Raw genomic sequence first — 14389 nt, 5'->3', positions numbered from 1 at the left:
ATTTTTATTCTTTATTGTGCTGCTGTAGCACAGTAAGTCCTCCTGTAGGATCAAAGTCTGTGTTTCCAAACTTGCACGTGTTCCTCGTGTCTTTCCAGCTCAGTCACACCAAGTTTCCACTGTGATGGAGGGAAAGTTATTTTCTGTCTCCACACAGACATTTGAAGACCCTCATAGCTAAGCCACAAAGGCTGAGACAGGTGTTTGGTCACACGGCCACTATAAAAAGGCATCAAAGTAAAACCCTAGTAAATGCCACAACGTCTCATGGATTAATGGGGCTCTGGGTTTATACTAGAAATGCATCTCCTCACAGCTAGAAACTTTAACCATTTGTGAAAATAACATACAGGAAATTAGAATGGAAAGAGGATCTGGGTTTCTAAAGGTCAGAGAATATTAAGTTTAATAAACTCAAAGACTTTTTATTTTGCTTCATATTGCAAAAATGGAAACCTGGCAACCCGCCCTGGTTGTACTCTACCGCTCACCCGGGTCAGTTCACCTGGTGCCAAATGACTTGAGCTAATCTAGAGCTTGACATTAAATTTAGCTAGTTTGTCGTATTAATGTTTAATTATTATAAAATTGTGTCAACACCAGAGATGTAATCCGATTACTTTTTTCAAGTAACGAGTAAAGTAAGGATTACTATTGCAAAAACGGTAATTAGATTACTGTTACTTTCCCGTAGGAACGCTGCGTTACTGCGTTACTAAAACCGTGCTTTTTTTGTGAGAATGTCTCATGACAGTGACGTAAGCGAGTGCGACGTTCGTGACAACAGCTGTGTGCAGATCAACAATGGATCATATATCGAGTGTGGGAGAGAGTATGAGCGTGCAGCGTTTAAAGCGTGGAAGTACTGACCTTACTTTGAGTTTGATTCCATAAAAAGTGACAAAAACATTAGTGTCCATTGTTCGTGGGAAGAAAACTTCTTTTTACAGCGAAAAAAACCCCTAAACAAGCACCGAGTAGCTACCACGTAATGGGAAACTCACAGAGAAACTCGCGGATTCTTCCACTGACCGCTGCGGCACACCTGCACCAGGGTAAACCTCTGCCTGCCCCACTCCTGCTTTACAGGTGAAAATAGAGCAACAGGACCGCTAGTCTTTGACTTTATTTATTTTCTGCTGTGTTTTAATTCCATCTATTTGAAAGACTGAGTGTAAACACACAAAATATGGAATGTGCAGAAAATAGGTTTAAATATTAAACAAATTTCTTCCAGTCAGAGAATGTTGCATATAATTAAATTTTTGCTTGATGCATAAAGTTAAAAGATTAAAACTAATAAAACAAGTTTTAAAAAGAGACTTTTCCATTTGATTACATTTTGTATGACGATTATGCAGAAAAAGTAGAATTGGGCTGAAAGAGCTATCACTTTATCACCTATTCAGGTTGTAAATCGTGTTTTAAAAAGTAACTAAGTAATTAATTACTTTTGAAAATAAGTAATCAATAAAGTAACGGGATTACTTTTTAGGGGAAGTAATCAGTAATTAGTTACTGATTACTTTTTTCAAGTAACTTGACCAACACTGGTCAACACATCGTGTACTGTAACAGTTTCAACAAATGCTTTCATTTAAAGTGCTAACAGTGATACAATGGTAGCATTTTGAGCCCAGGCCTCATTTTTTGGTGGTTTCTATGTAACTGATGCAGTCCTGCACCTTTTACTGCAGGTGACAAGTGAACGGTGACAATGCAAAAATACATTCTTTATACTGAGGAAGAGTTCTCAGAAATAGTATTCATGCACTCAAGTACCGCCCCACTACTCCTCCTGTGTGACAGTTATCCTCTATTCCTTACAGTCTACGTTTCTGTCTCCAGCCTGACTGGTGTGTGTCAACTGTGTCCAGCCACTGCAGCACAATTATTCATTTCAATTTTATACATGAAACACCAAAATCACAACAACAGTCACCTCAGGGCACTTTATACTGCAAGGTAAAGGCCCAATAATAATGCAGAGAGAACCCCAACAATCAGTCGATCCCCTCTGAGCAAGAACTGAGGAGGAAGAAAAGCTCTGAGACAACCAGACTGAGGGAGGGGCGGCCATCTGCCGTGACCGGTCTGCGGTGAAGGGAGGAAGACAGAACAAAAGACGCAGCGTGGAAGAGAGAAAGAGATTAATAATAACTAATGATTAAATGCAGAATGGTGTATAAACACATAGTGAGTGAATAAGAAACAGTGCACAGTCCTCTGCAGCCTGGACCTATCGCAGCATCGCTAAGGGAGGATTCAGGGTCACCTGATCCAACCCAACTATATGCTTTAGCAAAAAGGGAAGTGTTAAGTATGAAAGTAGAGATGATGGATGTCTCTCGAATCCCGACTGGCAGCTGGTTTCTGCAGAAGAGACTCTGAAAGCTCTTCCTCCGTTTTACTTTTTAAAACCCAGGAGCCACAAGTAAGACAAGTCTGACAACGAAGTGCTCTAATGGGGTTATGCGATACTGTGAGCTTTACTAAAGTAAACATAAAACATGTCAGGGTCCCAAGGTTGCGTGTGTTAAGTTAAATTTATTCATATAGCACATTGACCAAGGTGCTGTACATTTAAGATAATCAAAAGAGACAAAAACATAGGAAGACATGGCAAAAGTTAGGAAACAAGAATCATAAAATTAGAAGATTTGACTGAGAAATAAGACCAATAAAAGCAGCACTAACAGGCAGACAGGTTTGAAAGTGTTGGGGAGGTCCTGATGTGAAGGAGCAGTGATCTTGCAGGAGCGTACCAATTTAACAGATCAGAAAAGTATGAGGGTGCTAACTAGGGGTGGGGGAAAAAATCGATACTGTGTAGTATCGTGATATTTTGTTTGCTAATAATGTATCGATACAGGGACAGCAGAAATCGATATTTTGTTACAAAAAGGTTTTTGTGCTCTGATTTCAGAACATGTTGATCCTTTTTCTGAGCAAGAATCCTGACATTCCTTCACTGTCCAAATGTGTTTAACTTTTTTTGGCAGCAATAAACATGACAGTTTACTTATTTTAATTTAAGACATGTTTTATTTTAATTAAGTTTAAAACGTTTTTATTTAATGTAAAATTATATTTTGTTTTAATTTACTTTCAAATCCTTCAGTTGCTGAAGGGGCTGCATAGTTTTCATAAACTGCATAGTTCAGAATAGCTATAATTGTACCAGATGGTTGATTCAGTTAAGTTGGACTAGACTGTAATACAAACCGTTCAGTTTGTCAACAATAAAACTGAAATGAGAGAAAGACTGAGTGTGAGACTTTGATATTAGAGAAAATGAATATTGATAAAGTTTACCTTTATGTACAGAATCTGAATATCGCAAAATATTTTAAAAAAATTGCAATAATATCGTATCGTGGGCTGTATGGTGATTCCCACCTCTAGTGCTAACCCGTGCAATGCCTCAAAAACAAATAATAAAATCTTAAAATTAATTCAAAAACTAACTGGCAGCCAGTGTAAGGATGCCAGTATGGGAGATATGTGGTCTCACCTCCCACTTAGTAACCGTGCTGCAGCATTTTGGACCAGCTACAGTCGGCTAACTGATGACAGGCTAACACCAGAGTAAAGACTATTACAGAGAGTCGAGGAGAGATGAAATGAAGGCATGAACAGCTCTGTCAAAGTCTCTGAAACAGAGAAATGGCTTCACTTTAGCAAGAAGATGAAAGAAACTGGACTTGATTACAGCGTTGATCTGTTTATCAAACATTAGATTAGAGTCAAAAATCACTCCTGGGTTCCTCTTAACATCCTCCAAACAATCTAACAAACCCTTCAGACGACTCACAGATCTACAAATATTTCAGGTGTAAAAAAATCACCTAACATGAGAGGCTGAATGTTGTGATTAAAGATAGAAGAAAACTGCAAAATATCACATTTAAACAGTGTTGGGCAAGTTACTTTGAAAAAGTAATTAATTATAGTTACTAGTTACTTCTTCAAAAAAAAGTAACTGAGTTAGTAACTGAGTTACAAGATTCTAAAAGTAATTAATTACTTAAAAAGTAACTATTGCGTTACTATAAAAAAAACGTTTAACCCTCTGGGGTCCAGGGTATAATTGGCCATTTTTGACTACTTTTAATGTTTCCTCCACATTTCACCTTTAAAAACTATTTATTTGCCTTGTTTGGTATCATTCTTTTCAGCACAACCTCACGTGTCTGAATTTACAGTCATGTTTTCATTTTGACAAACTGTATTAACACAATTGATCTAAAATCAGACAAAAAACATAAAATCAGAGTAGAAAAAGTTATATTTTTTACTGTAACAACCACAAACATGTTTAATGATCATATTTCATAACTTTAAATGCAAATATAAATGTCAATTTTAAAATCATGTGCACAAGTTTTGCAAACAACAAAGTTATTTGCATCCATTTACCTTTTACCTTTTTTTAAATAACAATTTCAAACTATTTACAGAACAATCAGCTGTTCTTCAATAAGATGCCACAAATTATTTGCGCCACTCCAAAAAATTAATTTCTGTCCACTATAAAGGAAACATCACAGCCTGATACCTGCAGGTCTGACAGCAGCAGGTGTATCACTCCTGTTTCTACCTGGAGACAGCAGTCGCCTCAATGTTCTGACACACAACACAAAACTATTCACAACTCTACACACTAACTAAAAACACTACACACTAACTACACACTCCAAACACGCCAAACGTCAAAAATCTCTCACATCTCAAAACTCTCTCTCTCTCTTTCACTCCTAAAACTTCCCCCTCTTCCTAAACAAACAAACATCATGTTGCCAAATCATTTTTGATTGGTCGACATGGTGCATTTTTCCAACATGAAAGGGCTGAATTTTGTTTGCTCATAAGCAGAGAGGTCTCGCTGCGCTGTCCTTAGACAGTAAACGTGACGAAACAATTGAGGAAAAACATGCGTATATATTGATTATCATGACTCTGGTTTTATCAACACAATTTATAAACTGGTATACAGTGGGGCAAAAAAGTATTTAGTCAGCCACCGATTGTGCAAGTTCCCCCACTTAAAATGATGACAGAGGTTAGTAATTTGCACCAGAGGTACACTTCAACTGTGAGAGACAGAATGTGAAAAAAAAATCCATGAATTCACATGGTAGGATTTGTAAAGAATTTATTCGTAAATCAGGGTGGAAAATAAGTATTTGGTCACCTCAAACAAGGAAAATCCCTGGCTCTCACAGACCTGTAACGTCTTCTGTAAGAAGCTTTTCTGTCCCCCACTCGTTACCTGTATGAATGGCACCTGTTTGACCTCATCATCTGTATAAAAGACACCTGTCCACAGCCTCAACCAGTCAGACTCCAAACTCCGCCATGGCCAAGACCAAAGAGCTTTCGAAGGACACCAGGAAAAGAATTGTAGACCTGCACCAGACTGGGAAGAGTGAATCTACAATAGGCAAGCAGCTTGGTGTGAAAAAATCAACTGTGGGAGCAATCATCAGAAAATGGAAGACATACAAGACCACTGATAATCTCCCTCGATCTGGGGCTCCACGCAAGATCTCATCCCGTGGGGTCAAAATGATCATGAGAACGGTGAGCAAAGATCCCAGAACCACACGGGGGGACCTGGTGAATGACCTGCAGAGAGCTGGGACCAAAGTAACAAAGGTCACCATCAGTAACACACTACAACGGCAGGGAATCAAATCCCGCAGTGCCAGACGTGTTCCGCTGCTGAAGCCAGTGCATGTCCAGGCCCGTCTGAAGTTTGCCAGAGAGCACATGGATGATACAGCAGAGGATTGGGAGAATGTCATGTGGTCAGATGAAACCAAAGTAGAACTTTTTGGTATAAACTCAACTCGTCGTGTTTGGAGGAAGAAGAATACTGAGTTGCATCCCAAGAACACCATACCTACTGTGAAGCATGGGGGTGGAAACATCATGCTATGGGGCTGTTTTTCTGCCAAGGGGACAGGACGACTGATCCGTGTTAAGGACAGAATGAATGGGGCCAAGTATCGTGAGATTTTGAGCCAAAACCTCCTTCCATCAGTGAGAACTTTGAAGATGAAACGAGGCTGGGTCTTCCAACATGACAATGATCCAAAACACACCGCCCGGGCAACAAAGGAGTGGCTCCGTAAGAAGCATTTGAAAGTCCTGGAGTGGCCTAGCCAGTCTCCAGACCTCAACCCCATAGAAAATCTGTGGCGGGAGTTGAAAGTCCGTGTTGCTCGGCGACAACCCCAAAACATCACTGCTCTTGAGAAGATCTGCATGGAGGAATGGGCCAAAATACCAGCTACTGTGTGTGCAAACCTGGTAAAGACCTATAGTAAACGTTTTACCTCTGTTATTGCCAACAAAGGTTATGTTACAAAGTATTGAGTTGTATTTTTGTTATTGACCAAATACTTATTTTCCACCCTGATTTACGAATAAATTCTTTACAAATCCTACCATGTGAATTCATGGATTTTTTTTTCACATTCTGTCTCTCACAGTTGAAGTGTACCTCTGGTGCAAATTACTGACCTCTGTCATCATTTTAAGTGGGGGAACTTGCACAATCGGTGGCTGACTAAATACTTTTTTGCCCCACTGTATGTCACCTTGTTGCTTTGTCTTTAAGTGGTCACGTGATTGGCTTACCACGACTACTTTATTCTTCCTCAGTCAAACAGCAGCACTCATGCGATTGTTTTGCCCCCTGAGCTCCAGGCGTTGTGCCAAAAAGTGATCGTCTGCGCGCGCAGCTGCTTAAAGCTGTAGCGTCCAGATTACTTACAGCTACTTCCGTGCAACTGATATAAGACGCGGTAACCTAAAGACAGCTTCAACCGTCTGTTTGTTGAAAATCTGTAACGCGACCGGACCGCATTTTATTGTTAGTAACTGTAACGGCGTCGTAACGATAGAAATAGTAATTAGTTAGATTACTCGTTACTGAAAAAAGTAACGCCGTTATTCCCATCACTGCGTTTAAATTGTATTTTAGGCACCCCGCTACAAGCAGACGGTTACAAAAAGAATGTCATTTGTTTCCCTTTCTTTAATTGTTTCTATGAAAATGATTGATGGTAACAGTTCAACAGGCATACAATATTAAAATTAACACAAAATTTGTGTTTTTCAGAGAACTATTAGCTGGAAACATCTCAGCATGCTGTGCAGTATAGAAAAGTCCTGACTCCAGCTCTATACCCAGTATGTCGGCTTCAGTCTTCATTACTTCCTGTAGTTTAACACAGACACAATAGTTTCCTCTAGAATTTGGATGCTAACTAGTATTTGCTGTTTTGTGTCGTTCCTATCAGGTACAGAACTTTCTCTCTTTTCTTCGTCCATTTTCTTAATTATTCGTTCTACTCAGGTTTGTGCAGCTGTCACTGGACAAAACATGGGGCACACCTTGGACTGGTTGCCAGTCCACCACAGGGTAACACATACAGAATGACCAGTTTAGAATCAGAAGATCAAATTAATGTCTTTGTGGTGGGACGATGGAGTACTAACCCAATCAAGTAACAACTGCGACACAGTGCACACCGTGGACCATCTACCTCCACAACCACATCTGGTTTGTCTACAAATCACAAGGTCTGTAGGACAATTCCTAACTCCTCCATTCTACATCCTGAAGCCCACGTTTTGTCCTACACATCCATCCCACTGTGAGAGTGCATGTGTCGATATTAGATACAAAAAATGAATATGTGCGTGGTCATGTGACTATGATGTGTAGTGCAAAGTGCTTTGAGCGCAGCTCAGTTACTTCCTTTTGTTCCACTGTGGAATTTCAGGAGGGCTGAACAATATAGTGAGCTGGGATGATTTTACACTGGAACAGATCAAATATCAATTCTGCAATTATACTCTCTGAAATATCGCTCCACCACATCAGCACTACTTCACCTTGAAATTATTTGTGAAGACAAGAGACGGAAAAAACGAAGATAAAAAAAAGTGATGGTGGAAAGAGTGGTTCCAGTGGGGTGAAGAAGGGTAGAGAAACACACTGAGAGTGGGGCCGGGCCGTGGGCGGGGAGAACGTGTGTCACCTCTCAAATTAGACCGAGGAATCTGTGCATAAGGTTGACAGAAGGATTGGTTTCACTGGGGGTGAGTTCAAGTTATGGCTCGTGACTCTCAGGATGAAACACTGGAGAAGGAGGAACCTAATATCAATTAAAATCAATAAATAAATCAGCCCTGATATGATTGAGGAATGCTGAAAATAATTAAATCAATTTATGAAAAACTCTATAATCAGACTGAAGAGACTCCAGTGCACAGATGGAGGACAATGAGAAAAGATGATAAAAATTAGAAAACAAGCGATTACTCAACCAATACACTTAGTTATACAGCTCGTGGTGATTGTGCACTTTCATCCTTAGTGTGGTCAGACCAGCGGCCTGTCCACGGTGTAACATCTGTGCTCGACTTATTTTATTTAAAAAGTGATACAAGTATGTCACCAGTGCATCGAGCCAACTACAAGCTGAGAGGAGTTGCAGCGCACTGATTTTTAATGAGTATTTCAACAGTAAATATCAAACGCCTGTTCCTATTTGGTGTTATTTAAGCCACACTTACACGATTGTTGTTCCCACATCTCTACCACCACAGAAACAGGTGCACTGACTTTCCACTTACAATAGTGCATGTATAGAAATGCTCCTATGTGCAACTGTTAGTCATGGCTGTGGCTATTCATAGTGAGTGCACCGCTATTTAAACGCGTAAACACAATCTCATAAGTGTCTTTGCTGTATGAAATCTGACACTTTACTAGTTAGTCAAAGATAATATTCATTTTGCTCTATTGAAGCATATTTAGCAACTGTGAACAGGATCTAGATGTTCTGTGGCACATGTGTGGCACTGCAGGGGTGTCACAATACCAGAAATCCAAACTCAGTATACCCAGTGGCGGTTCTAGCCTGTTTGGCGCCCCGGGAGAACACTCCCTCCCCCCCCCCCCCCCCCACCACCACCACACACACACACATACATAAAACATATCAAGGATTAACATAAAACTGTTGTCGGAGCCATGAGCCCACTGAATTTCGCCAGAGACACACACACACACATATGAAGAGAGAGAGAGTATGCATTGATGCATTGTATGCAAACAGCTACCAAACAGCCATCATAATTCCTCATACAATGAGAACAGGACAAATCAACAATTAACAATGACTAATTAATATTAAAATGTGTAACATATTGTATTGTTTGGAGTTTAGTCTGTTACTGTTACTGTTACTATTTTTACCATTTCTTCTTGGAGCAAATGTAATTCACATTATTTCCTTAGGGATTAAAAAAGTGTTTTGATTCTGATTCTGATTGTTTCAGGATGACCTGCCATTATCCAATCACACATCTGCTTACCTGCATCTTTTGCTCGTTTCTCCTCCTCTTCTTTTCTGTTTTTTCTAAACTGAGCACCTGATGGCTTTGAACTTTTCTTGTCCATCTTGGTTTTAATTTTGCACTCCAGTATGAACACAAATCCCTCAACTCGAGGATCACCACAACATAACCTAACACACCTACACCTTAGTTCACAGATTCACTTTGTCAAAGGTGCATTTCTGGGATTTCACACAACCCAGGATTCAAATCATGAATAGATAATGGTCTTGGATTTACAAAATTATGAATGAAATGTGCTCTATCTGGAAGCAGCAGCCCCCCCCTCCCCTTTCGACGGGTTGTGTGTGAGACTTTAAATCATCAAACTGTAAATTATAAATTTTAAATTGTTATTGATCCCTTTACCCCGAGTCCTAAAGTGTATATTTATTTTCTTACTCTTCTTATATATATTGTTTGTTTACTTGCACTGCTGTAACTGGAGCTTCGTCGTCTCATCTCTATATACTGGACTGTAGCGGAGATGACAATAAAGTTTACTTTGACTTCAGCACCGAGGGCGCTCACGGTCACTTTATAGAATTTCGAAGAAACATCGGTGCATATACAAGTCTGTATCATAATGTCTGGTGTTTTCATATTTGTTGGTTTTTTTATTTTGTTTTATTTTGCGAGTTGGTTATTAGATGCTGCTCCAGCCGGTCAGAGACTCCCCCGCCGCCCCACCCTCTCCTCCCTGTGCCGCAAGCAGCAGGCGCACCTCGCAACCGGAGGGCGCCCTTACTCCCAGCAAATGGGCGATAGAAAACCGATCGGTGCCTCTGCCATTCCCACTATGCGCTGGCTGATGTCGGGGCAGCATGAGTACGAGCAAATTTATTTTTTTTTTGCCGATGCCCGTGATGCCGCCCCCCACCACGATGCCGCCCCGGGCAACCGCCCGTGTCACCCATATCAAAAACCGCTACTGCAAATACCCAGGAAAACACTCAATGGTTGAAACCATTTTCAGGAGCACAGGGGGGAAATTTGACCCCATCCCACAACAACAGAAGTAACGGCAAAGAAGTGACACCTCGGAAAATATATCAATACGTTATTGTAAAAATAGAAAAGTTCAAGTTTATCATCTTGTGCACATCTGCCCTCAACCTGCCCCCCCCCCCCCAGTTCACTCTGCTCCACCTCAAACTGCAGCTCTTCAGCCTACAACCGTCGCCTGCTCCAGGTTTCACTCTGTATTTGCTCTGATTAGCTCTCCACACTCTGTTCAGCTACAGCCTCCCCTCGGCTCTGCACAGCCAGCAACCCGCCTGCTAATCCACGTGTCCATAATTATTCGTCTGTTATCTAATTGCAGTTCGCTGGCCACGATGTTAATGATAACAGACGGCTAATGTGGCTACTCCTCATGCTAAACAGCTAATGCTCATATGCATGGCAGCTAGGTTAACATTTTTGATAATCGTTTAATATTTCAGTTGAAATGAGAGTTTTACTGAGCTCTGAGTTTAAGTGTTAAGCATGTTAACTACATCAGCTGTCGGGGTGGAGGAGCTGTGGGCCTCTCTGTCTGCAGCAGTTGTGTGTAAAGTTGTGTGTCAGCTGCAGGAGGCAATGATGAGGCTGTTGGCACTGACACTGTCGCAGGGCTGAACTGAGAGAAGCATCCAAAAATGAAATGACTGTGCAACATCTGTAGGGTCCATGTATCACATGATGCTACCAGTAGTGACACCAACCCAGCCAACCTCCTCTGCTACTTAACTGACCAGATCAATAACCCAGCAGTCTGATTGGCCTGATGCTACAGTATGATAACAAATAGTTGTTGTTTTTTTACACATACAGCAGTGATTAAGATCGATATTACAAATCTATATATCATAACCATCTAATCATTTGTGTTTCTCTTCCATGTCATCTTAAACGTTCACTGCCTGCATGTAACGTAAGGGTCGCCAAAATCTGTATCGTGACACAATTTTGTTCACATGACCACAAAATACAGAGAGAAGGTCCTGAAAAAGCCCTGCAGGCCCGGCAGAAATCACCTGCTAGTTACATACAAAATATGACTCTTTATGTCCTAATGTTTTAGTATTTAACATAGTGCACACGCATCGTCTGTGTTGAATACAAAAACTGGAACAACTAGAAATAACTTACTAATAATTATATATTAATAGATTTATAATAATTCAAAATTTAATGATGAGCAAACAAAAGGAAACTAGCAACACGGCTGCACAGCCTGATGCTCCACGAACAAAAGCCTGCTCTTAAGTTCAGGTTTGTTTCTACCCCAAAGGTCCCCCACAGTGGGGATAGTGACACGCCACTCAAGTCACCCACTCAAATGAAATATAAATCCACTTGCATTAAATAACTGTCTTTCACAGCAGTGGCAGTGTTTATCTTTCTCACAGGTACCAGAGATAAAGAAATCTTCAGTTTGGTTAGTACAGTGTAGGTGCTGGGACACAAGCTAAAAACTCACCTGTACAGATTTCTAACTTGAGTGCAAATTAACAGGTTGGAATAATAGGAACAAATCAAAGTGAAAATAATCGTCTTGAATCCTCTATGCTCACCAAAGTAGCAAAGCAGCAGAGCAACCAGAGTTTGGATCCAGAAATGTGCAGAGCCAGAATCACTTACAGATATTAACTTGTGTGATAAAACTGCACGCACATGCAAGTTTTATTAAATGAACACATTCAGTAAAACCTGCAGCGCTGATTAAACTTTGGCAATCATCCCACTGACATTGTATAAGGACTGAGTGCTGTCTGCTGCCAAAATAGCTTTTACTGTTATGACTTGGAAAAGTAATACATTCGAGCTACAGAGACCTGCAGATACAGACAGGCAGGAGAAAATGCTTTGTTTTTAACTGCAGATATCATTCATTAAGGTTTCAGGCTTTAGTGCTCTTCCACTTTGAATGTGGTGCTGGCACATGTTACCAATCTGAATTATGGATCTATAGATTTTTGCTTAAAGCTGAAAGAAATTCAACTTGTGGAAGCTTCGGTGCATTAGTGCAGGATCAGCCTATCGCATCATGTTTATCCAAATCCTCCAGCACGGCCGTTAGCCAAGAAAATCACATTAAGCAGATATCCTGAAAAAGTCATGTAGCCTCTTATAATTTAGCATTAAATTGTAAGGAGAAAATGATAACAGGGGGAGTAAATAATCAGCTTGTTATATGAACACAATTTCTAGCAGGCAGCTAGCTTGACTAATTTTACCTCCTAATCAAAACTCGGCTAACTCGCCTTCTCATGACTGACTATGGCAATAATATGACGGTCAGTCTGGGCCTCTGTTGGTCACATGATCAACATCTGTTCCTCTACAGTTTAGTTTCTGCCATCATACCACAACCAGTTTTGAATGGGGAGAAACAGCCTGGAAATCTGATGAAAAACACGAATTTGTTACTGTCAGCATGACTTAGTAGGAGGAATATAACATTTCTGCAACAGACACATTGTATAAACTCTTTGGATGTGCATGCAACACCCTGGAAAGAAACTTTAAAACAGTGTATGAAGTATTTTAATGCTTAAACCTAAATGAGAATTTACTGTACTTAAATCTAAACAAGTTATTTTAGTGTGTATTAATAATAATCCATTTAAAAACTTACTAATAGTGTATTACAGAATAATATATGTGAAATGTAAACATCTGTCACATGTATGGCCGGAACTGTGGTCTCTGTAGTTGTTCATCAGATAACAGATTAATCTGTGCCCATAAATACAAATCAGATCAGAAGTCGTGACTATTTTATGAAGCGCACGGAGCCTGTGTTTGACCAGTGCTGCTGTTTCAGCCACTGCTTTGACCACATACGAATCTACATGCTGTCAAATACATTTGCTAAAAGGGAAATAATATTATCAAGCAACAACACTGCCACTGCTTAAAATGTTGTACTGTTAGAGCATTTTGTATCATCATGTTCTAAAAACACCATCATACCTGCACAGACGCACCTTTACAGAAACGGTTCTGCAAACCAAACAAAGTTACAGTAGAATTTTACTAAAATCTCTCACATATTTGCCACAATATGAGCCCAGATGATATCCTGCCATGTTTCCCGAGCTCTGTAGTTCTGCTGACAGACAAGGGAGCCTTAAATTGCCAGTATGTAACACTGAGTTTGGCCTGGCGCTCTACCCGTGCAGGAGAACCGCATATACAGCACACAGTCTAACCCGGTACCGGTGTTGTGGGGCAAAAAAGAAAAAAGAAAAGGCCTGTAACCATGACCACCTTTGATGTAGCGAAGATTAAACGGAATAACGTCAGTCGTGCAACACAAATACTGACTTATTGCTCGAGTTTGAGAGCAGCTTCCTCGGTGTCAGAAATCAAAGACGCACACCGACCGCAGAAATGCTTCATTGTTATGGTTTTAATATAGCGCTGCCTCTTCGTGTCAGCTGTCAAGTGGCTCACTGAATAATAATAGCTTCAGGTTTTCGGTCTTACCCGCCTATTCCTTCGAAGAAAAGCCGAGCCGACGACTTGGTGCCTTCTTTCTTTCTTCCCTTGCTCTGCCTGGACAGCGATAATTACCCCGAAGAAAAGCAGAGGCTGTGAAAATGTCGATAGTAACGCATTAAAGCAGCGGCGAGTTTGCGGACACGCTCGGTCGGTTAGACCGTAAAGCACTGACAGTAGGGGGAGACTGCTCCTAATAAATACCGCTTGTAAACATGGAGCTGGCAGTTACTCTCGCGAGAGCACCTGTGGTGCTTTAAACTACTCCCCGATGAAAAAAAAAAATCCACATATGGTGCCAAATTAGACACGTCTAAAATAAAGTGTCTGTGCAGAGACCAAAGAACTCATGGCTACATGTTGTACACTATGCATCAAGCTGGAAGTGTAGCTGCACCACTAAAAACTCAGCAAGGCCCTCGGTTGGCTGCTTGTTTTAGGAAGGACCACCCAGCTTCTGTTTCCATGGCAAATGATAAAAGCA

At 40.6% G+C, this 14389-nt stretch overlaps 1 protein-coding gene across 1 annotated transcript in view; it reads right to left on the bottom strand.

The window, feature by feature from the left end:
- The window catches only part of ache (acetylcholinesterase (Yt blood group)), a 38757-nt gene extending 24650 nt beyond the window's left edge, over positions 1-14107 (bottom strand). Inside the window, exon 1 of the mRNA XM_085150814.1 lies at positions 13894-14107. The gene's annotated coding sequence lies outside the window, so the exon portion shown is untranslated. The remainder of the gene's footprint in view (positions 1-13893) is intronic.
- Between the last annotated feature and the right edge of the window lie 282 nt (positions 14108-14389).

This window comes from Neolamprologus multifasciatus, chromosome 3, assembly GCF_963576455.1.
Source record: "Neolamprologus multifasciatus chromosome 3, fNeoMul1.2, whole genome shotgun sequence".
In the NCBI taxonomy this organism is placed as follows: Eukaryota; Metazoa; Chordata; class Actinopteri; order Cichliformes; family Cichlidae; genus Neolamprologus; species Neolamprologus multifasciatus.
Note: the sequence above shows the minus strand (reverse complement) of the source record. Positions and strands in the feature narration are given on the sequence as shown.